Here is a 22804-nt window from a genome sequence, read left to right on the forward strand (position 1 = left end):
TTGCTTTGTCGACCTGTGAGCCTCACGAGTCCCTCGTGCCCCCCCCCTTAGACTAAGACATCCCTGACTCCTCGCCCCTCGTCGAGCATCTGGTGTACTTCGTCAGTAGGGTGTTGCGTGATGCGCGCGCTACCCTATGCAGCAGAAGCTCCTGCTCATGCTCCTCGTCGCCTCAAGGAAGCTGCATCACCTTTGGCATGTGCGGCAACTACCACACCGAGCTCATCGACTTCGACGTCGCCCACATCGGCCACTAGTACAATGCGATCCTGGGGTATCCGACCCTTGCCAGGTTCATGGCGGTGGCCCATCCGGGCTACAACGTCACCAAGATGCCGGGCAGCAGCGACGTCATCACGGTGGTCGGGGATACTGAAGATGAGGTCTGAGTTTTCAAGCTCGCCTACAGGGCCGCAGTCGCTTCGTGCTCTATCTCCAAGGGCGCCGCGGAAGCTCAGGAGGCTGCGCCCGCAAAGAAAAAGCAATTGTTCTCTCAAGACCGGGCCGAGACAAAGCAGGTGCCTGTCGACATCGGGGGCTCGGACCACACCTCCACCATTGGTGTGGGCCTTCCACCGGACCAGTAGGAGGCACTGGTTAGCTTTCTGAGGGCCAACAAAGAAGTATTCACGTGGGAAGCGTCCAACTTGGTTGATGTCCCAACGGAGGTAATTGAGCACCAGTTGATTGCGTGCCCTCGTGCACGCCTGATGAAGCAAAAAAGCGCGGCACCAAGCACAAGAGAAGCTAGAGTTCATCGTCCAAGAGGTTGGCAAGCTCAAAGAGGCCGGCGTCATTCGGGATGTGCGGCACCCGGATTGGTTGGCGAATCATGTGATCCTCCCCAAGAAAGGTGTGAACAAGCGCATGTGCGTGCTACTTCTTGAGCTTGCGTTGGTTTTTCCCTTGAAGAGGAAAGGGTGATGCAGAAAAGTAGAGATAAGTATTTCCCTCAGTTAAGAACCAAGGTATCAATCAAGTAGGAGAAACGCGCAAGTCCCCAATAGATGCACCTACACAAACAATCAAACACTTACACCCAATGCGATAAAAGGGGTTGTCAATCCCTTCATTGTCACTTGCCAATGTGAGATCCGATAGAGATAGATAAAACTAAATAAAAGATAACTAGATATTTTTGGGTTTTTAGGTTTATAGATCTGAAAATAAAAAGATTGCAAAATAGTAGATCAGAAACAAATATGATGGAAAATAGACCCAGGGGCCATAGGTTTCACTAGAGGCTTCTCTCTTGAAGGCAATAATAGAGTGGGTGAACAAATTACTGTCGAGCAGTTAATAGAAAAGCACAAAGTTATGACGATATCCAAGGCAATGATTATGAATATAGGCATCAAATCCGTGTCAAGTAGACCAACTCCTGCCTGCATCTACTACTATTACTCTATACATCGACCGCTATCCAACATGCATATAGAGTATTAAGTTCATAAAGAACGGAGTAACGCCTTAAGTAAGACGACATGATGTAGAGGGATAAACTCAAGCAATATGATGAAAACCCCATATTTTTATCATTGATGGCAACAATGCAAAACGTGTCTCGCTACCCCTACTTTGTCACTGGGTGAAATCACGCAAGATTGAACCCAAAACTAATCACCTCTCCCATTGCAAGAAAAACAAATCTAGTTGGCCAAACCAAACCGATAATTCGAAGAGAAATACAAAGATATCAAATCATGCATATAAGAATTCAGAGAAGATTCAAATAATATTCATAGATAAGCTGATCATGAATCCACAATTCATCGTATCTCGACAAACACGCCGCAAAAGAAGATTACATCGGATAGATCTCGAAGAACATCAAGGAGAACATGGTATTGAGAATCAAGGAGAGAGAGAGAGAGAGAGAAGCCATCTAGCTACTAGCTATGGACCCGTAGGTCTGAGTTAAACTACCCACGGTTCATCGGAAGGGCAATAGGGTTGATGTGGATGCCCTCCATGATCGAATCCCTCTGCGGCAGATCACCGGAAAGGGCCCAAAGATGGGATCTCAAGGGAATAGAAGGTTGCAACGGTGGAAAAGTATTTTTATGGATGCCTCTGAGGGTTTTGGAATATATGTGAATTATAGGACGAAGAAGTAGGTCAGGGGACTCCCAAGGGGGCCATAAGGCAGGGGCACCCCCCCACCGCACCTAGGGCGCGTCCTCTACCCATGTCGTTGCCTCGTGGGTCTTCTGGCTTGGACTCCAAGTCCTACGGGTGTCTTCTAGTCCAAGAAAAATAATCGTAAAGTTTTATTCCGTTTGGACTCCGTTTGATATTCCTTTTCTAGGAAACTCAAAAACAAGGAAAAAACAGAAACTGGCACTGGGCTCATGGTTAATAAGTTAGTCCCAAAAATAATACAAAATAGCATAATAATGCATATAAAACATCCAAAACAGATAATATAATAGCATGGAACAATAAAAAATTATAGATACATTGGAGACATATTAGTGCGTCGACTTCACGAGCCTCAACAAAGCTTGCCCTCAGGACCCTTTCCCGCTCCCACATGTCGACCAGATTGTGGATTCCACTCCCAAGTGTGATCTGCTGTGTTTTTTACATGCTTTCTCGGGATATCATCAAATCAAGATGGCGGCGGAGGATGTTGACAAGACATCTTTCATCTTCTCGTGTGGCGTGTACTGCTACACTTGCATGCCCTTTGGTCTGCGGAATGCTGGTGCAACTTTTCAGCGGCTGATGCACATCATGCTTGGGCCGCAGTTGGGCAGGAATGCAGAGACATACATTCATGACATCATGGTCAAGTTGCGGGAGGCGAGGACCCTAATTAAAGACCTGGAAGAAACATTCACTGACCTTCGTAGCATAAACCAGAAGCCCAATCTGGAGAAGTGTGTGTTTGGGGTCCCGTCTAGCAAGCTGTTGGGCATCCTGGTGTTGCACAGAGGGATCAAGGCCAATCCCGAGAAGGTCAAGGCAATAAAGAGGATGAGCCCGCCTCAGACCCTCGAGGAGATGCAGAAGCTTGCAGGGTGCGTGACCTCCTTGGGGCGCTTCATCTCCAAGCTCGGCGAGCGCGCCCTCCCTTGCTTCAAGCTAATGAAGAAGAAGGGCACACTCAAGTGGACCCCGGAAGCTGAGGCGGACTTCGAAGACCTCAAGCGATACCTGACAAGCCCGCCTGTCATGGAGGCGCCTCGTCCATGTGATCCGCTGGTGCTTTACTTAGCGGCCACTCCCCACTCGGCCAGCGCGACACTCGTGGCGGTCAGGGAAGGACCCGCCGGCGCGGGCTCGAAGCAAGGCAGCCTGCGAGAAGCCGCGCAACCTTCGCTATCCCAGGGCTGCGCTCCTAAGGATCATGTTACTTCGTCCACCTGCGAGCCTCACGAGTCCCTTGTGCCCCCCCCCACCGCAGACTAAGACATCCCTGACTCCTCGCCCCTCGTTGAGCATCCGGTGTACTTTGTCAGCAGGGTGTTGCGCGATGCTCGCGCGCTACCCTATGCAGTAGAAGCTCCTGCTCATGCTCCTCGTCGCCTCAAGGAAGTTGCGTCACTATTTCCATGGCCACCCCATCAAGGTCGTATCGGCATATCCCCTGGAGAAGGTGTTGCGTAGCCCCAACGCCGCAGGGGGGATTGCAGAATGGAACATCGAGCTGCAGGCCGTCTAGCTGGAGTTCAGTATGACCAGGGTCATCAAGTGGGTAGCCCTGGCCAATTTCATGGCGGAGTGGACCAATGCTCCTGATCGAGGGCTGGATGAAGGCCAATCCCTCATGCCCGATGATGTTGCTTGAAGCTACATCGGTATTTCCCCAAAGAGGAAGGGATGATGCAGCACAGCGGCGGTAGGTATTTCCCTCAGATATGAAACGAAGGTTATTGAACCAGTAGGAGAACCAAGAAAAAGAACGTAAACAGCCCTTTCACACAAATAACAAAAATACTCTCAACCCTACGTGTTAAAGGGGTTGTCAATCCCTTTCGGGTAATGGCGCCAGAAATTGGCAAACGAACATGAGAGAGTTGTAAATATTGATAGATCAAACACCAAATAAAATAAATTGCAGCAAGGTATTTTTTGTTTAGTAGATCTGAAATAAAGGCAAATAAAATATATCACGAAGGCAAATAATATGGGAAAGAGAACCGGGGGTCGTAGGTTTCACTAGTGGCTTCTCTCGAGAAAAAATAGCAAATGGTGGGTAAACAAATTACTGTTGGGAAGTTGATAGAACTTCAAATACTCACGACGATATCCAGGCAATGATCATTATATAAGCAGCACATCCAAGATTAGTAGATCGACTCCTGCCTGCATTTACTACTATTGCTCCACCATCGACCACTATCCAGCATGCATCTAGTGTATTAAGTTCATGGAGAAACGGAGTAATGTAGTAAGAATGATGACATGATGTAGAGATAGACCCCATCGTTTTATCCTTAGTAGCAACGATACATACGTGTCGGTCCCCCTTCTGTCACTGGGATCAAGCACCGTAAGATCGAACCCACTACAAAGCACCTCTTCCCATTGCAAGATAAATAGATCATGTTGGCCAAACAAAACCCAAATATCGGAGAAGAAATATGAGGCTATAAGCAATCATGCATAAAAGAGATGAAAGAAACTCAAATAATTTCATGGATATAAAAAGATAGATCTGATCATAAACTCAAAGTTCATCCGATCCCAACAAACACACCGCAAAAAAAAGTTACATCATATGGATCTCCAAGAGACCATTGTATTGAGAATCAAACGAGAGAGAGGAAGCCATCTAATTAGTAACTACGGACCTGAAGGTCTACAAAGAACTACTCACACATCATCCGAGAGGCACCAATGGAGGTGGTGAACCCCATCTATGATGGTGTCTAGATTGGATCTGGTGGTTCTGGACTCTGCGGCAGCTGGAATTGATTTTTGTCAACTCCCCTAGGGTTTCTGGAATATTGGTGTATTTATAGAGCAAAGAGGCGGTCCGGGGGTCACTCGAGGTGGGAACAACCCACCAAGGCACCCCTGGGCCTCCTGACGCGCCCTGGTGGGTTGTGCTCTCCTCGGAGCACCACCCCCCCCAGGCGCAACCTTGGCCCATTAGGTGTCTTCTGGTCCAAAAAAATCTCCGTAAAGTGTCATTGCATTTGGACTTCCTTTGGTATTGATTTTCTGTGATGTAAAAACATGCAAAAAAACAGCAACTGGCACTTGGCACTATGTCAATAGGTTAGTACCAAAAAATGATATAAAATGATTATAAAACATCCATGATTGATAATATAATAGTACGGAACAATAAAAAATTATAGATACATTGGAGACATGTCACCCGACAATGAAGCACCCGACAGATGGGTCATGCACTTCGATGGTGCCTTCGCATGGCATGGCGCGGGGGCTGGAGTCGTGCTCATCTCACCGACCAAGGAAAAGCTCTACTATGCCGTGCAACTCTGCTTCCAGCGCGGCGAAAAGGTCTCTAACAACATTGCAGAGTACAAGGGCTTGATTGCCGGCCTCAGGGCTGCGACCGCCCTAGGAATCAAGCGCCTCAGCATCAAAGGCGACTCACAACCCCACGTCAACTTCTCCAACAAAGAGTACAAACCAAAGGACGAGCACATGGAGGCTTACCGGGAAGAGGAACATAAAATCGAAAAACGCTTCCTGGGCTTGGAATTGCAGCATGTCTAGCGGGGCACGAACAACGAAGTAGACGACATCACCAAGAGGGCGTCCCGCCGCAATCCCCAAAGGTCGTGTGTATTCAAGGAGAATCTCCACAAGCCGTCAACGCCCCCTCCCCCTGTCGTGGGCCCGGCTATGCTCGGGATGGAGCTGCCGGCGGCCCTGACCTCAAGAGCCCTGGCATGTACCCCGACCTCTGGAGCCTGCTTACTCCTGGCACTGGAACCTTAGGCAGTCTGCTGGACCAAGGAGTTCAAGGCATACCGGCTCCGTGGCACCTTGCCAGAGAAGGAGGAGGACGCGGAGCACATGGTCCGCCAGGCCACTACTTATTACTTGTAGGACGGCGAGCTGTACCAGCGATGCCCCAATGATGTCTCGTTGGGGTGCATATCCGAAGAAAAAGGGCGCACGTTGCTGGCCGACATTCACGGCAGGGACTGCGGGCACCACTCCTCATCATGCACCCTCATGGGCAAGGTGTTCCGCAGCGGTTTCTACTGGCCGACGGTGCTCAACGATGCCACCGAGCTGGTGTGATCTGATACGTCTCCAACGTATCTATAATTTATGAATTGTTCATGTTGTTATATTATCATTCTTCGATGTTTTACAATCATTTTATAGCAACTTTATATCATTTTTTGATACTAACCTATTGACCCAGTGCCCATTGATAGTTGCTGTTTTTGCTTGTTTTTTACATTGCAGGAAATCAAAATCAAACGGAGTCCAAACACCACAAAACTTTTTGTGGATTTTTTATGGACCAAAAGACTCCCGATGGGCCAGAGCAGCACCTCGGGGGTGCCCTGAGGGGGAACAACCCACCAGGGCGCGCCTGGGGGCCCAAGCGCGCCCAGGTGGGTTGTGCCCACCTCGGTGGCCTCCCGCACCCCCTCTTTACCCTATAAATTCCCAAATATTCCAAAACCGCTCGGGGTTAACCTAGATCAGAAGTTCCGCCACCGCAAGGTTCTATAGCCACCCAATCTAGACCCCGTTCTGGCACCCTGTCGGAGGGGGGAATCATCTCCGGTGGCCACCACGATGGGGAGGGAGTAGTCCACCCTCGGGGCTGAGAGTTTGTACCAGTAGCTATGTGTTTAATCTCTCTCTGTCTCTCATGTTCTTGAGATGTCATGATCTTGATGTATCGCGGGCTTTGTTAATATAGTCGGATCATATGGTGTTTCCCCTCTCTATCTGGTTGTGATGAATTGAGTTTTCCCTTTGATATTTCATTGTTACCGGATTGATACTTTTATGGATTTGAGAACACTTGATATAGGTCTTGCAATTGAATACTCATGGTGACAATGGGGTATCGTATTGATTCACTTGATATATGTTTTGGCACTCAACTCGCGGATTCCCGAGGTGACATTGGGGTAATCTATGCATAGGGGTTGATGCACGTTCTTGTCTTTGTTTCTCCGGTAGAAATCTTGGGACACTCTTTGAAGTTCTTTGTGTTGGATTGGATATTATGAATCTGAATTTGCTTTGGTGTTATTTTAGTACGAACTCTTGGTTAGATCAATCGAAAAGAATAGCTTCGTGTTATTTTAGTACGAACTCTAGTATAGATTGATCGGAAAGAATTTCTTTGAGGTGGTTTCGTACCCTACAAACAATTCTGTCTTATGTTCTCCTCTAGATAGGAACTTTGGAGTGATTCTTCATTGCATGTTGAGGGACGGTTATATGATCCAATTATATTAGCATTGTTGGGAGATTGCACTAGCGAAAGTACAGACCCTAGGCCTCATTTTCAAGCATTGCAATACCGTTTTTGTGCCCGTTTAATATTTTCTACCTTGCTGTTTTTATTTATTTATATTATAAAAATATATTTCTACCATCAATATTACACTTTTATCTTCATCCTACACCTATCACAGATTGATAAACCTTAGGTCATCCACTTGAGGGAAAATTGTTACTGTCCCACAAAACTCTGCGCTTGGAGGCCCAACACGTGTCTACAAGAATAAAGTTGTGTAGTAGACATCAAGCTCTTTTCTGGCGCCATTGTTGGGGAGGTTAGGTAAGCGGCACTCACATCCCTTCAATGAAGCTCTTTTCTGGCGCCATTGCCGGGGAGGTGAGTGCTGGAAGATATGTCTTTATATCTTGCAATCAAATCTTTTAGTTTCTTGTTTTATCACTAGTTTGATTTATAAAAGAAAACTACAAAAAATGGAATTGAGGTTGCATCATATTATTCATCTTTATAATGTATTTCATGAAAATGATGGAAAGTAAAATTGTGCTCAATTGATAGAATAAGAATTCTATAAAATGTTTGACAAAAAATCTTTGAACGATGAGCATGATTGCAATGTTGTTGGTATGAACTCTTTGAATATCCATGAAGCTAATGATATGCAAAGCCATAAGCTTGGGGATGCTATAGTTAATGAAGATGATATTTTTAGCCCCCCAAGATTGGATGTGCAAATTTGTTATAATAATTGCATGCCTCCTATTTATGATGATTATAATCATGAAAGTGGATGCGGAGAGGTCATGAATTTATTTAATGATGAATCCACCATTTTGGATGAGGCTTCAATTGACTATGAGAACAAGGTTGCTATCTATGATGATTATGGTGATGACATGTATGCTATATTGAATAATGATAACCATGAAACTTGTCATCATGATTTTAATTTTCAATCCCATGATGGTTATTTTGTTGAGTTTGCTCCCACCATTATTGATGATAAGAAATTTGCTTATGTGGGGAGTAATAAAATTTCTATGCTTGTGGATCATGAAAAGAATGCTTTATATGATAGTTATATTGTTGAATTTCTTCAAGATGCTACTGAAAATTATTATGAGGGAGGAACTTATGCTTGTAGGAATTGCAATAATATCAAGTTTCCTCTCTATGTGTTGAAAATCTTGAAGTTTTGTTTTTTTCCTTCCTATGCTAGTTGATTCTTGCTGTCATGAATTGTTTGATCACAAAATTCCTGTGCATAGGAAGTGGGTTAGACTTAAATGTGCTAGTCATATGCTTCTTGATGCTCTTGTTATGTTTCAATTCTAATCTTTTATGCCAGCATCATTGAAATCTTCATGCCTAGCTAAAAAGGCACTAAAGAAAAGCGCTTGTTGGGAGACAACCCAACACTTTTACATACTGTTTTTGTGTGTTCACATGATTAGGCTATTGTAGTAATCATGTTTTATTGCTTTCGTTTCAATAAAGTGCCAAGTAAGACCTTGGGATGGCTTACGGTGATAGTTGATTTGATCTTGCTAAAAAACAGAAACTTTTGTGCTCACGAAAACAATTCTCATTGTTAATAGAAGCATGATAAAATGCTGATTCTTTTTGCAGAAGATTATAGGCAAATTTAGCAGGTTTACCAAAATTTTCAGAATTTTTGGAGTACTAGAAGTATGGTTGGAGTACAGATTACTACAGATTGTAACTGTTTTTGACCTATTCTGTTTTCAATGCATAGTTTGCTTGTTTTCTAGTTTCTATGGCTTATATTTCTCAATATAAATTGTGGACATGATATGCTACAGTAGGACATTGTGCGTAAAAAATTATTAATCTTGTCTTTAACAGTACCAAACTGAAATGGTTTGCTCTTTATCATACTAACCTATCTCATGAAGTTCCGTTAAGTTTTATGTGATTGAAGTTTTCAAATTTCAGATGAAATGTCGATATGAGGAGAATAAGGAGTGACAAGACCCTAATATTGGGAATGCCCAAGGCACCCCAAGATAATATTCAAGGAAGATCCAAGCAACTCAGCTTGGGTATGCCCCGGAAGGCATCCCCTCTTTCGTCTCCAACATTATCGGTAACCTCACTTAGAGCTATGTTTTCATTCATCACATGATATGAGTTCTACTTGGAGTGTCATTTTATTTTGTTAGGATTTTCTTTCTGTTATTTAGAATAATGTTTTGCATCTTTTATTTCCATAAAAGTGGCAATGATAACCTTTGCCATGCTTATTTTGCAAGTATACATGTTGTTGTTTGAAAACAAAATGTTTACTGCTGTTGCAAAAATTCCATAGAAAAGTCAGAATGTGATAAAATGTTGAAACTTTTTGAAAAATAAGATTTGATAAATTTTCTACAGTGTGGTAAATTTTCATAATGTTTGTTGTTAAAGTATTGATACTCCTGCATTCTTTACAAACTATACTGGTTTGGCAGATTACTGTTATGTTTGCATTGTTTGCATACGTTTTCTTGTTTAATGATTCTATTTGAGATAGGAGTATTAAATATGCAGAGGCATTTAGTGTGTAATATTGAATAATACTTTTAGTGATTTGCTACAGTAGAGACTGATAAGGTTTTTGCATTGGTTTATACTAACTTATCTCACGAGTTCTTGTTGAGTTTTATGTGGATGACGCTTTTGAGATTTAGGAAAACTGTGATACGAGAAGAATTAAGGAGACACAAAAGCTCAAGCTTGGGGATGCCCAAGGCATCCCAAGATAATATTTCAAGAATTCTCAAGCATATGAGCTTGGGGATGCCCCGGTAGGCATCCCACCTCTTTTCTTCAACAATTATCGGTTACTATCGGTTGAGCCTAAGTTTTTGCTTCTTCAATGATGTGTGCTATTCTTAGAATATCATTTTATTTTCATTTTGCTTGTTGTTTTAATAAAATACTTAGATCCGAAAGTTTTTAAATAAAATAGAGTCCTCAAATAGTTACCATGGAGGCTAGGTAAGCGGCATTCACATCTCGTCAACAAAGCTCTTTTCTATGGCATTGCTCTAGTGCTTCACTTATATCTTTCTGAGCACGGTGTGCTTTAGTATTTTTGAAGTAATTCTCTCTTGTTTCACTTAAATTAATTTGAGAGAAAGAAATTTTATGCTCATGATCTTCACTTATATCTTTTTGGAGTAGCTTGTCATTTACTCTTGTGATTCACTTATATCCTATGAGTAAATTATTGAATAAAGTGAATGTCATGAAGTTGAAATCATATCATGCCTAGTGGTAGCTTCACATTGGGTTTAGAAAGTGAAATCTTCTGAGGCTTGACAATCACAATATTGGTCATACAAGCAATTTACGAATAATTAGTATAAGGAAGAGAACTTTCACATGCAAATACACTATCTTGGAAATCTTTTGTAATTGTGAGCCCCCATCAAAATATTATATGCCAGAATTGTTGACGTTGGACAAGGAAGACAACGTAATGGTTTATGTTTGTTGACATTCACATAGAAGTTATATTTTCATAGATCCTTCAACATGTAGTGCTTGCCCCCATCTTTGCTAGCCAAAAATTCCGCACCAAGTAGAGATACTACTTGTGCATCCAAAAATCCTTAGACCCAAATCTTATTTTCAAGAGTCGACCATACCTACCTAAGGATTTAGAAAGATCCTTCAAGTAAGTGGTCATCGGTGCAATAAGGCAATAAAATTTCTTCATAAAGTGTTAGATCATTTAGTGTAAGAGCAAATTGAGTGTTGTATGAACTTGTGATGGCAAACAATAAAAGCGACAGACTGCATAATAAAGGTTGCTATCATAAGGGGAAATATAACGTGACATTCTTTTGCACTAAGGGGTTGAGCATACAAACCAATAAACGCATGGCAACCTCTGCTTCCCTCTGCGAAGGGCCTATCTTTTACTTTTATGTATTTACTTTCATGCAAAGAGTCAAAGTATTTCTCTCTATTCCTTTTTATTTTTCTCTTTTGGCAAGCATCATGTGGTGAGGAAAGATCTAGGCACATATATCCAGTTGGATATGGGTAGCATGAGTTATTATTGTTGACATCACCCTTGAGGTGAATACGTTGGGAGGCGAAATTATAAGCCCCTATCTTTCAATGTGTCTGGTTGAAACATTTTGCTCATGTGTATTCGGTGAGTGTTAGCAATGATAGAATACTATATGATGGTTGAGTATGTGGAGCTCTTACTTAAACTCTGTTGAATAAGTTGAATTACAATTGCTTGGTGATTGAGAACATAGGTTGTTGAGTTTCAAGAGAATTCATTGTTTGAACCTTAACATGTGAATTGGTTGCCACTTTAACATGAGAAGTTTTATGAGAAAGAATTGTTGTTATGATGCTAGGAAAAGTGATTGAAATTGTCATTGATCAAACTTGTGCACTTTGCTAGCATTCACACTTCATAAATTATTTCTTTTATCATTTACCTACTCGAGGACGAGTAGGAATTAACCATGGGGATGCTGATACGTCTCCAACGTGTCTATAATTTATGAAGTATTCATGTTGTTATATTATCATTCTTGGATATTTTACAATCATTTTATAGCAACTTTATATCATTTTTTGGGACTAACCTATTGACCCAGTGCTTGTTTCTATTTTTTGCTTGTTTTTTGCATCATAAGAAATTAATATGAAACAGAGTCCAAACACCGTGAAACTTTTTGTGGAATTTTTATGGACCAGAAGACTCCCAATGGGCCAGAGCAGCACCTGGGGGTGCCCCGAGGGGGGCACAACCCACCAGGGCGAGCCTGGGGGCCTAGGCGCGGCCAGGTGGGTTCTACCACCTCGGTGGCCTCCCGCACCCCCTCTTTACCCTATAAATTCCCAAATATTCCAAAAACCCTCAGGGTTAACCTAGATCAGAAGTTCTGCCACCGCAAGGCTCTGTAGCCGCCGAAAACCAATCTAGACCCCGTTCCGGCACCCTGCCGGAGGGGGGAATCATCTCTGGTGGCCATCTTAATCATCTAGGCGGCCACCACGATGAGGAGGGAGTAGTCCACCCTCGGGGCTGAGGGTTTGTACCACTAGCTATGTGTTTAATCTCACTCTCTCGTGTTCTTGAGATGTCACGATCTTGATGTATCGTGGGCTTTGTTAATATAGTCGGATCATATAGTGTTTTCCCTTCTTTATCTTGTTGTGATTAATTGAGTTTTCCCTTCTCTATCTTGTTGTGATGAACTGAGTTTTCCCTTTGAGATTTTGTTGTTATCAGATTGAATACTTTTATGGATTTGAGAACACTTGATATATGTCTTGCAATTGAATACTCGTGGTGAAAATGGGGTATCGTATTGATTCACTTGATATATGTTTTGGCACTCAACTCGCGGATTCCCGAGGTGACATTGGGGTAATCTATGCATAGGGGTTGATGCACGTTCTTGTATTTGTTTCTCCGGTAGAAATCTTGGGGCACTCTTTGAAATTCTTTGTATTGGATTGAATATTATGAATCTGAATTTTCTTTGGTGTTATTTTAGTACGAACACTTGGTTAGATCAACCGAAAAGAATAGCTTTGTGTTATTTTAGTACGAACTCTTGTATAGATTGATCAAAAAGAATAGCTTTGAGGTGGTTTCGTACCCTACAAACAATTATGTCTTATGTTCTCCGCTAGATAGGAACTTTGAAGTGATTCTTCGTTGCACGTTGAGGGACGGTTATATGATCCAATTATATTAGCACTGTTGGGAGATTGCACTAGCGAAAGTACGGACCCTAAGCCTCATTTTCAAGCATTGCAATACCGTTTTTGTGCCCGTTTACTATTTGCTACCTTGCTGTTTTTATTCATTCAGATTATAAAAATATATTTCTACCATTAATATTACACTTTTATCATCATATCTTCGCCAAACTAGTGCACCTATACAATTTGCCATTGTATTGGGTGTGTTGGGGACACAAGAGATTTCTTGTATTTGTTTACAGGGTCGTTTGAGATAGGCCATCTTCATCATACACCTCTCGTGGATTGATAAACCTTAGGTCATCCACTTGAGGGAAAATTTCTACTGTCCTACAAAACTCTTCGCTTGGAGGCCCAACACGTGTCTACAAGAATAAAGTTGCATAGTAGACATCACTATCCTGCGAGGCCTGCCAGTTCCACGCCAAGCAGATTCACCAGCCCGCGAAAGGTCTCCAGACCAGCCACCTCTCATGGCCGTTCACGGTCTGGGGTTGGATATCATGGGCCTGTTCCCTCGAGCGGTCGGTGGATAACGCTACCTCTATGTCGCCATCGACAAGTTCACCAAGTGGGCGGAGGTGGAGCCCGTACGCACCATCCCCACTGGCTCAGACGGCAAGTTCATCAAGGGCCTCGTGAGCCATTTTGATGTTCCCAATCGTATCAGTACTGACAATGGCTCCCAGTTCAGGAGCAACCTCTTCAGGATGTATTGCGCTAACCTTGGAACGCAGGTGTGCTACGCTTCAGTGGCGCAACCATGGAGCAACGGCCAGGCCAAGAACGCATACGTGGAGGTCCTGAGGGGCCTCAAGGCAAGGAGCTTCAAGAAGAAGCTCGAGGCCTACAGCTGGGGTTGGCTCGGTGAGCTTCAGTCCGTGCTATGGTCTATCTGCACCACTGCGACTAAGCCCACCGGCGAGACCCCATTCTTCCTCGTCTAAGGGGCCGAGGCAGTTCTCCGGCACGAGGTCAGGCATCGCTCCCCGCAGGTCTTGGCATTCAAGGAGCCGTGTCAGGATGCCTCGAGGGGGACAGACCTTGCGCTCGGGGAGGAAGCCCGCCGCCAAGCCTCGCTCCACGCAGCGAGGTACCTACAGGCGTTGCGGCCTTACCACTACCACAGCGTCCGCTCCCGGACCCTGGAGGCCTCTTCCTATCACACGTCCTTTCTAGGGAGAGCCTTCACAAGCTCTTGCCCATGTGGGAGGGCCGTTCAGGGTCGCCCCCGTCTCCAGGCCTGGCGTCGTATTCTTGGAGACACAAGACGGGGTCCCCATTCAAAATTCTTGGAACATCCAGCACCTCCGGAGGTTCTACCCGTGACACTCTCACGTAATAATGAGTGGAGCTATACACGCCCTGAAATCTTCTGACTACCGCCCCCGGGCCTCACGGGGGCTACCACCCATGCCCAAGTGGAAGCCCCATGCTCCGCGCTGGCGGACGACACGGTTAATCAGAGACTATGCCCATGCCTAGTGGAAGCCCCATGCTCCGTGCTGGCAGGAAGACTAGAAGACTAGCGTAGGTGTCGGACACGGCTATTCTTTTGCTTTGCTATTGTAACACATTTGCTACTTCTTGGAATGAAACTTGCAGTTCTCGCGTCTTTATTCGAAAAGGGGGGAGTTTCCTTTTCTTTCCTCTTCTAGCAGTGTTTCCTCTCTTGAATTTCGTCTTTGAGAAGTGCGGCAACTGCCCGTGGCTCCTTCTATAGTGTCCCGTGAGTGGGGGATGGGCACGGTGTATACACTTGAACCGGCTTAGGATGTGCCAGCAGCAGGCCTACTCATGCATACACCTCGAGAAGACCTCGGCAAAATCCTCGCACGAAGCTCTTGAGCAAGCCATCGGCCCCTCGGCCTCAGGAGTGCTTGCCTCCTAGCCCTGCCGGGCATCGCGCCCCGGTGCGCTAATGACTGTGCACCCTCGCCCGGGGGCTCCAGAGGCCTACGCACGGCCTCTGCGCCAAGGAACCCTAAGAAAATTGCACCCTGGAGGCTCTGGACCCTCATGAGTTCCCTAGAGGCCTCACGGGCGGCAGTCATTCAAGGCTCCGAAGCTTGTCAAGGGCCTCCCTAGGTCTCTTTGGCACTCTAACTACACTGTCACCAGGAGAAGCTCCGGAGGAGCACGCCCCCACGATGAAGGGACCTGCCAAGAGCCACGAGCGCACCAAGCTAAGTTATTTTAACCACACCGAGTATGAACCTTTCAATTAATGGTAATATAATGCTGGAGTATGAGCAAGAAACACTAATATAAAGGCACAAGCGCCGCAGTTCATTACATGCCCCCGCGGGGCCCTTCGCAAACTCTTGATACACGAAATAAAAAAAAACATGAAGCAAAATAAGCGGCCTCTCAAGGACTGTTGCTCCTGAGGCTTGGCCCTGCCACCACCCGCACTTAGTCGGAGTTCTCCTCCTGCTTGACAGGGGCATGGTGGTGAGGCGGATGGGCATCCTCCTGAGCAAGGACAAGACGGCGTGGTGGCTCCCGCCCTAATGGGTCCGGGCGCGGCGATGGGGTGGCTCGGCATAGTCATCATCGTTCGAGCTTCCCCCGGAGGCGGCGCCACTGCTGTTGCTGGAGGCACGGCAGATAAGGGCAAGTTCACCGCTGACGACATCGCCGCCGCTGGTCATGGTCGTCCGAAGGGTGGTCGCTGTCGTCGTTGCCCTCCGGGCAGCACCCCAGGCGGCTGCCGTCCACCCCGAAGAACCTGACAAAGAGCGTTGCTGCCCCATCGTACTTGAAGTGGAGGGTGCGCCTCCCCTTCAGACCGTGGGCGCGGGCGAACGACTTCCATCCGCGGGTTAGGAACACATGGCCGATGGAGGTGACCTCGACCTCCACCTATGAAGACCCGTTGCAGCAGCCGTCAGTCTGCAGCCGCAGCCCAACGGGTCCCGCTGCCGGCAGCTCCTCTGCGAAGGAGCTTTGAAGCGGAAACCGGGTGCCCAGAGGGCCCTCCACCCACACAATGACCCCGCACGCCGAGTCGCTCGAGCATGCGCACGTGCGTGGCGGCCGGCTGGCCACGGCACGCCTTCCACCTTGGCCTTGGCTGCTAGGGCCCCCATGATCGCCCCCGCGGGGGAGGCCCCTCTCCCAGCTGTTGGGGCTCTTGTGACTCGTCAGAGGCAGGCACCCACGCCCTGGTGATGATGTTGCCGGTGCGGCGGTTGATTTGCGGGGACGGCCACACCCTCTCTTTGGTGGTGGCGCCTCCAGCCCCACCTGTGAGGCCTTTGCCTTCCCTTCGGCTAAGAACCTCCTTGCTGGCGACATGGTTGCTTCAGCAAGGTGGAAGATGCGGTGGAGATAGGAGAACGAGGAGGCAAGAAGACGAAGATGGGCTAGGGGCCTCCGCCCACCTCGCCCTTTTATAGGAGGAAGAAGGATAACTAGCGCCCCTCCATGTTCTGAGTGATGATGGCCCTACCGAATGCACCAGGTTGCTGTCAACTTGGAATGGATGCCAAGGTGACGTGGGGCGTCCGCGTCCCGTCGAGCGCCACCCGTCAACCTGGCCCGCAAGTGATTGAGGCCCGCTACGCTTCGCCCTTGCCCCTTAGCTTTGTCTTGAAGCCAGCTCGAGCGTGTCTTGGCACAAGGGGCTATTGTCGGTGTTCTGGGAACCAGGGGACCCAGACTTGCCAGCCTATGTCCCACGGCTTGGCTCCCCCAATGATCATGGTCAGGCGGGCGCCAGCATGCGCAGAGGAGACAGTTTCCCTTCCAGTGCCAAGGGACCAAGGACAAGCATGAGTTCACGAGGAATCTCCCGAAGGTTTCCATTCTGGTGCTACAAGACCAAGACCACGGGCCCAGCAGGGCAGATGTCATCACCGAACCCATCACTGCATCACGACCAGAAGCTTTCAGGCGAAGACCACCTTTCGTCAGGATTAGATGTACTTCTTGTCCCTTTCAGATTGGCCGTTGTGGGATCCCTTCCCGCCTAAGTTTCAAGGGAAGATGACCCAGGCCACTCTAAATATAGGTTAGACACCACCGTAGAGGGGGATCCGATCCTTTCCACCCTCACCACCATAGCCCTTGCAAGGCTATTCATCCACTATACTTGTTCATCCTCAGCCCCTCGTGAGGCCAATTGACCACAAAGTAGGAGTAAGGTTTTACACCACAAGGTGGCCCGAACCTGGGTAAACTGTCGTGTTCATCTTCTTCCCCGTTCGCGGAAATCCGGCAAGGCTTGGTTGTGGGGCGACGAGCTTGAGGCTTTAGAGGTTGAGGTCTTCGCACATGCCCCAGAGTTCGAATCTTCTTGGTCTGCGGAGCCCTGAATCCGACACACACTCTTACCTTTCCGCAATTTACTAGCCTCTATGGAACCATGCATAGCCCTTTCACCTTGAGAGTCGGTGCAAACTTCACCGGTGCATCCAAACCCCATGATATGATACGCTCTATCCCACATAAGAATTATTATATCTAAATAGCCACCATACCTACCTAATATGGCCCTTCCATAGCCATTCTAAGATATATTGCCATGCAACTTCCAATGCTTCCATTTTGACGCCTTGAGCATTCATTGTCATATTGCTTTTCATGATCGGAAGATAGCTAGCATGATATTTCCATGGCTTGTCCTTTTTTATATCATTGTTATGCTACATCATTGCACATCCCGGTACACTGCCAGAGGCATTAATGTAGAGTCATATTTTGTTATAGGTATCGAGTTTTAATATTGAGTTGTAAGTAAATAGAAGTGTGATGATCATCAATTTTCATTATTAGAGCATTGTCCCAGTGAGGCATGGATAATGGAGACTATGATTCCCCCATAAGTCGGGATGAGACTCTGGACCCAAAAAAGGAAAAATGTAAAGAAAAGAAAAATAAAAAATGAATGAAAGAAGGAAGGAAGGAAGGCGCATGCTAGTTCCACACTTGTGCTTCAAAGTAGCACCATGTTTCTCATATAGAGAGTCTCATATGTTGTCACTTTCATATACTAGTTGGAATTTTACATTATAGGATTAAATGCACACCCACTTCGTTTTCATGATGAGCTTTCATGCACTTATAGCTCTTAGTGCATTCGTTGCATGGCAATCCCTACTCCTCGCATTGATATCAATTGATGGGCATCTCCATAGCCTGTTGGTTAGCTGTGTTGATGTGAGACTTTCTTACTTTTTGTCTTCTCTATATTTACCCCTATCATCATACTCTATTCCACCCATAGTGCTATATCCATGGCTCGCACTCAAGTATTGTGTGAGGGTTGAAAAAGCTGAAGCGCATTAAAAAGTATGAACTAATTGCTTGGCTGACACCGGGGTTGTGCATGATAAATACTTTGTGTCAAGAAGACAGAGCATGACAAAACTATATGATTTTGTAGGGATAGCTTTCTTTAGCGCTGATATTTTGAAAGACAAAATTGTTTGTTGGGATGCCTGAGTATTGATGTCTTTATGTCAAATTATAGACTATTGCTTTGAATCAATTGTGTCTTAATATTCATGCCATGATTAGATATATGATCAGGATTATGCTAGGTAGCATTCCACATCAAAAATTATCTTTTTTATTATTTACCTACTCGAGGATGAGAAGGAATTAATCTTGGGGATGTTGATACGTCTCCGTCGTATCTATAATTTTTGATTGTTCCATGCCAATATTATACAACTTTTACATAATTTTGGCAACAATTTATATGATTTATTGGACCAACCTATTGATCTAGTGCCTAGTGCTAGTTCCTCTTTTTTGCATGTTTTCTGTTTCCCAGAATATCCCTATCAAACGAAATCCAAACGCGATAAAAATTTATGGAGAATTATTTTGGAATATATGTGATTTTTGGGACTTGGAATCAACGCAAACGGAGGCCCACAACCCCCAAGATACACTAAGGCGCGCCCATGGGCCAGGCGCGCGGTGGTGGGTTGTGCTCACCTTGTGGAAGCTTATATCTGGAAAATTATCGTGTTAAAATCTCAATGCAATCGGAGTTACGGATCTTCGGGAATATAAGAAACGGTTTTCGGCCAGAAAACAGGAACATGAGATAGAAGAGAACAGAGAGGGAGATCCAATCTTGGAGGGGCTCCTGCCCCTCCGCCGCAATGGAGGCCATGGACAAGAAGGGGAACTCTCCTCCCATCTAACGGGGAGGCCAAGGAAGAAGAAGGAGGAGGGGGCTCTCTCCCCCTCTCTCCCAGTGGCGCTGGGGCAATCATCGTGATGGCGATCTACATCAACAACCTCACCGTCGTCAACACCAACTCTCTCCCCCTCTATGCAGCGGTGTAACACCCCATCTCCCCACTATAATCTCTACTTAAACATGGTGCTCAACGGTATATATTTCTCAATGATCTATGGCTATCTTATGATATTTGAGTAGACATGTTTTGTCCTATGGGCCAATTGATGATCGTGGTTGGTTTGAGTGTATATTTTATTATGGTGCTGTCCTATGATGCCCTCCGTCTCGCGCAAATGTGAGGGTTCCCCGATGTAGGGTGTTGCAATACATTCATAATTTGCTTATTGTCGGTTGCCAGAGTGACACAAGCCTGAACACGGATAAGTGGGTTGCTGCTTATGGGAGTAAAGAGGACTTGATACTTTATGCTATAGTTGGGTTTTACGACCTTAATGATCTTTAGTAGTTGCGGATGCTTGCTAGAGTTCCAACCATAAGTGCATATGATCCAAATACAGAAAATATGTTAGCTCATGCCTCTCCCTCATATAAAATTGCAACAATGATCAGCGGTTTAGTTGTCGATCACCTAGGGACAAACGACTTTCTTGTTGACAAAATCTATCTACTTTTATTACCTTGCAATTTACTCGTAGTTTTTATTCTTGGAAAATACTTCTTGTTTAATTCGTCCAAACTTATCCTTTCACCTACCAAATAGTTTTATACTTGTTCTAGGTAAAGCAAACGTAAAGTGTGCGTAGAGTTGTATCGGTGGTCGATAGAATTTGAGGGAATATTTGTTCTACCTTTAGCTCCTCGTTGGGTTTGACAGTCTTATTTATCAAAAAAGGCTACAAACAATCCCCTATACTTGTGTGTTATCAAAGTCCATGTCCATGTAGGGCACATCATGTAGGTCGGTGGCAAGAAATAGTCTGCAGAGTTTAATTACTGCCACTTTGCTTGTCTTTAGTAAGTAATATTGTTCAGTACTTGATTTGTGTGTGTGAACCCTGTATGGGTTAGTACTACCGCTTTTGTTGTGTGGTGAATCTTGAGAACACTCTATGTTAATGTTTTTCCACTTGTATAGTGAGCTTCTATACAAACGGTATTTAACCCCTTTCCGCGATGGCATTTTCAACCGTCGCCTAGTGAGTGTGAGCGATAGGGGGGGTCCTTCCACACGAACCAGAAACCATCGTGGATTGGCCCTCCGGTCACACACACTGTGCAAAATGAGCTTGTGTGCGATCAGGCTAGCCACTGCATACATTTATACAGGCCCAATCTTTCCGTTCGTAAATACATACCACTCAGTGAATCCTAGAGAAATGTTTCCCTTCATATGTACATCCCACACAGTCAGTAAACGGAATACGTTTCCATTTGTATGTACATCCCCCATAGTCAATCCAAGCAGAACGTTTTCGTTCATATATACATCCCACACGATGAATCCTAGAAAAACGTTTTCGTTCGCACCTACATCACACACAATTTTCGCCATTAAATCGTCTGTAATAGCGTTGCCATTGTAGACGATATTAAAAAATTTGTCGTTTGCGTTACTGAACGCATCACGCACGGTGCGTAGAAGAAACTATGTGGGATAGGTTGTCCATCACACGCACTTTTTATGTGGAAAACATTTGTGCAAGGTGTCCTAACGCAAACCATTTTCAAGAGGAAGTCGTTTGTGACTGTTCATTGATCCAACATGTTTTCTTCCTAGAAACTATGTGTGTTGTCTAAGGTCATTGCCCATGGTGTTTTCTCAATAACCATTTGCAATAGAAAAACCCAATTAGCAGGCTAATTGGCCCTATTATTAATAATCCATTTATTAATCAAATTGACATTTCATATTAAGCACACAATATACTTCATTTTCTTATTATGGAAGCAGGATTTCATAATTGAAATACATCATTCTACAACATCATATAGCTTCAGCACTTAGTTACACCATATAGGTATATAGCTACCTACCCCATTACACAACTGCACCAGGACCAAGTTTCACATGCAACATCTATAACCTTTCAAAATTAGCATCATAGATGGTACATACACAAATGAATCTCATCTAGAACACTGCTGAAGCGGAAGGAAAATATTGAGTCTTCATTGATGTTGAAGGTCTTTGCAACTTAGGCCAGTTCCTATGGATGATTGAGTGTGCATCCTTTGTCCTCTTCAGGAAGACTTCAATATTGTACCATGGGTGTTGTATGAATACCTTCCTCGCCTCCTGACCATACAGGTGGTTTGAGAGGTAATCATCGGTGAACTACTTTGGAAAGGCCTGAAAACAAGGATATGCATAAATATCTTCTTTAGATTCAAAATGGCGCAAAGGAATAAAAAACACAAGGTATGATAGTTAGTACCATCCTATAGTGAATTGATGTCTTCTTCATTGTGCACACAAAGATCTTGTTGTTTTTTGTTGCTAGTTTCTTTATCCTAACAATCCTTGTGAGTTTCTTGACTTGACTGATATTCATGGACAACTCATTTCCCCATATGCAAAAAGGGTCGAATAGTGGGTCAAAACTATAATAGGAGGACCTACATGTGCAATACCAAATTGTTAAATACCAAAATATTAGAATGGTACCTACAATTGCACAATAATCACTACTACAGGATGCTGCTAACGCGACACTACGATCAGAGACCCTTTGACGAAACTGTGTGTGATGCATTGATCGCAAACGATGATGTAAAAAAACCATCAAAAAAGATGCAAAACGTTTGCGATGAATGATACATCAAACATGGTTCAGATTTTAGTTGCATGTGTGATGAGGGGCATACGGTTGATCTATATGAACTATTTGCGATGAGATAGAACAACAGAAACGGCCAGCCAGATCATGGTGTGTGAGATATACGGCATACAGTTCACCCCGATGAACCGTTTGCGATTATTGAGGTGAACACAAATGATTCGGTGTAATAAGATGTGTGTGGTACCCGGCAAACAGGTCGGTAATTAGAATTGTGTGCGATCATTATAGATAGCCCATACGGTCCTTTTTTGTGAATTGTGTGCTCGTCAGGGCACAAAGTGCAACAAACCAACCTGTGGGCGATAATGTAGAAGACCTCTGTCGAATACATATTACTAAATATCTGTGATGAGATTAACAGGATAAACAGAGATATTATAGTCTGCTTAATTTAATCCTTCTTCTTCTTGTTGTTGCCGGATGGCCCCGCAACATCGTCTTGGCGAGGACGCTTCTTGCCGCTGACCATTGGCTTTTCATCGCCGCCGCCATCGTCATCATCGTCCTCATCATCATTGTCGTCCACTTCTTCGTCCTCCGACGGCTCCTCGTCCATCTGGTTGTCGTCTCGACTCCGGAGGTGGAGTCCCTTCCATGAACCGAATATAATCGAGGTATGGGCTCGACGTCGGACTC

The sequence above is a fragment of the Triticum urartu genome, chromosome 6 (genome assembly GCF_003073215.2).
Source record: "Triticum urartu cultivar G1812 chromosome 6, Tu2.1, whole genome shotgun sequence".
In the NCBI taxonomy this organism is placed as follows: Eukaryota; Viridiplantae; Streptophyta; class Magnoliopsida; order Poales; family Poaceae; genus Triticum; species Triticum urartu.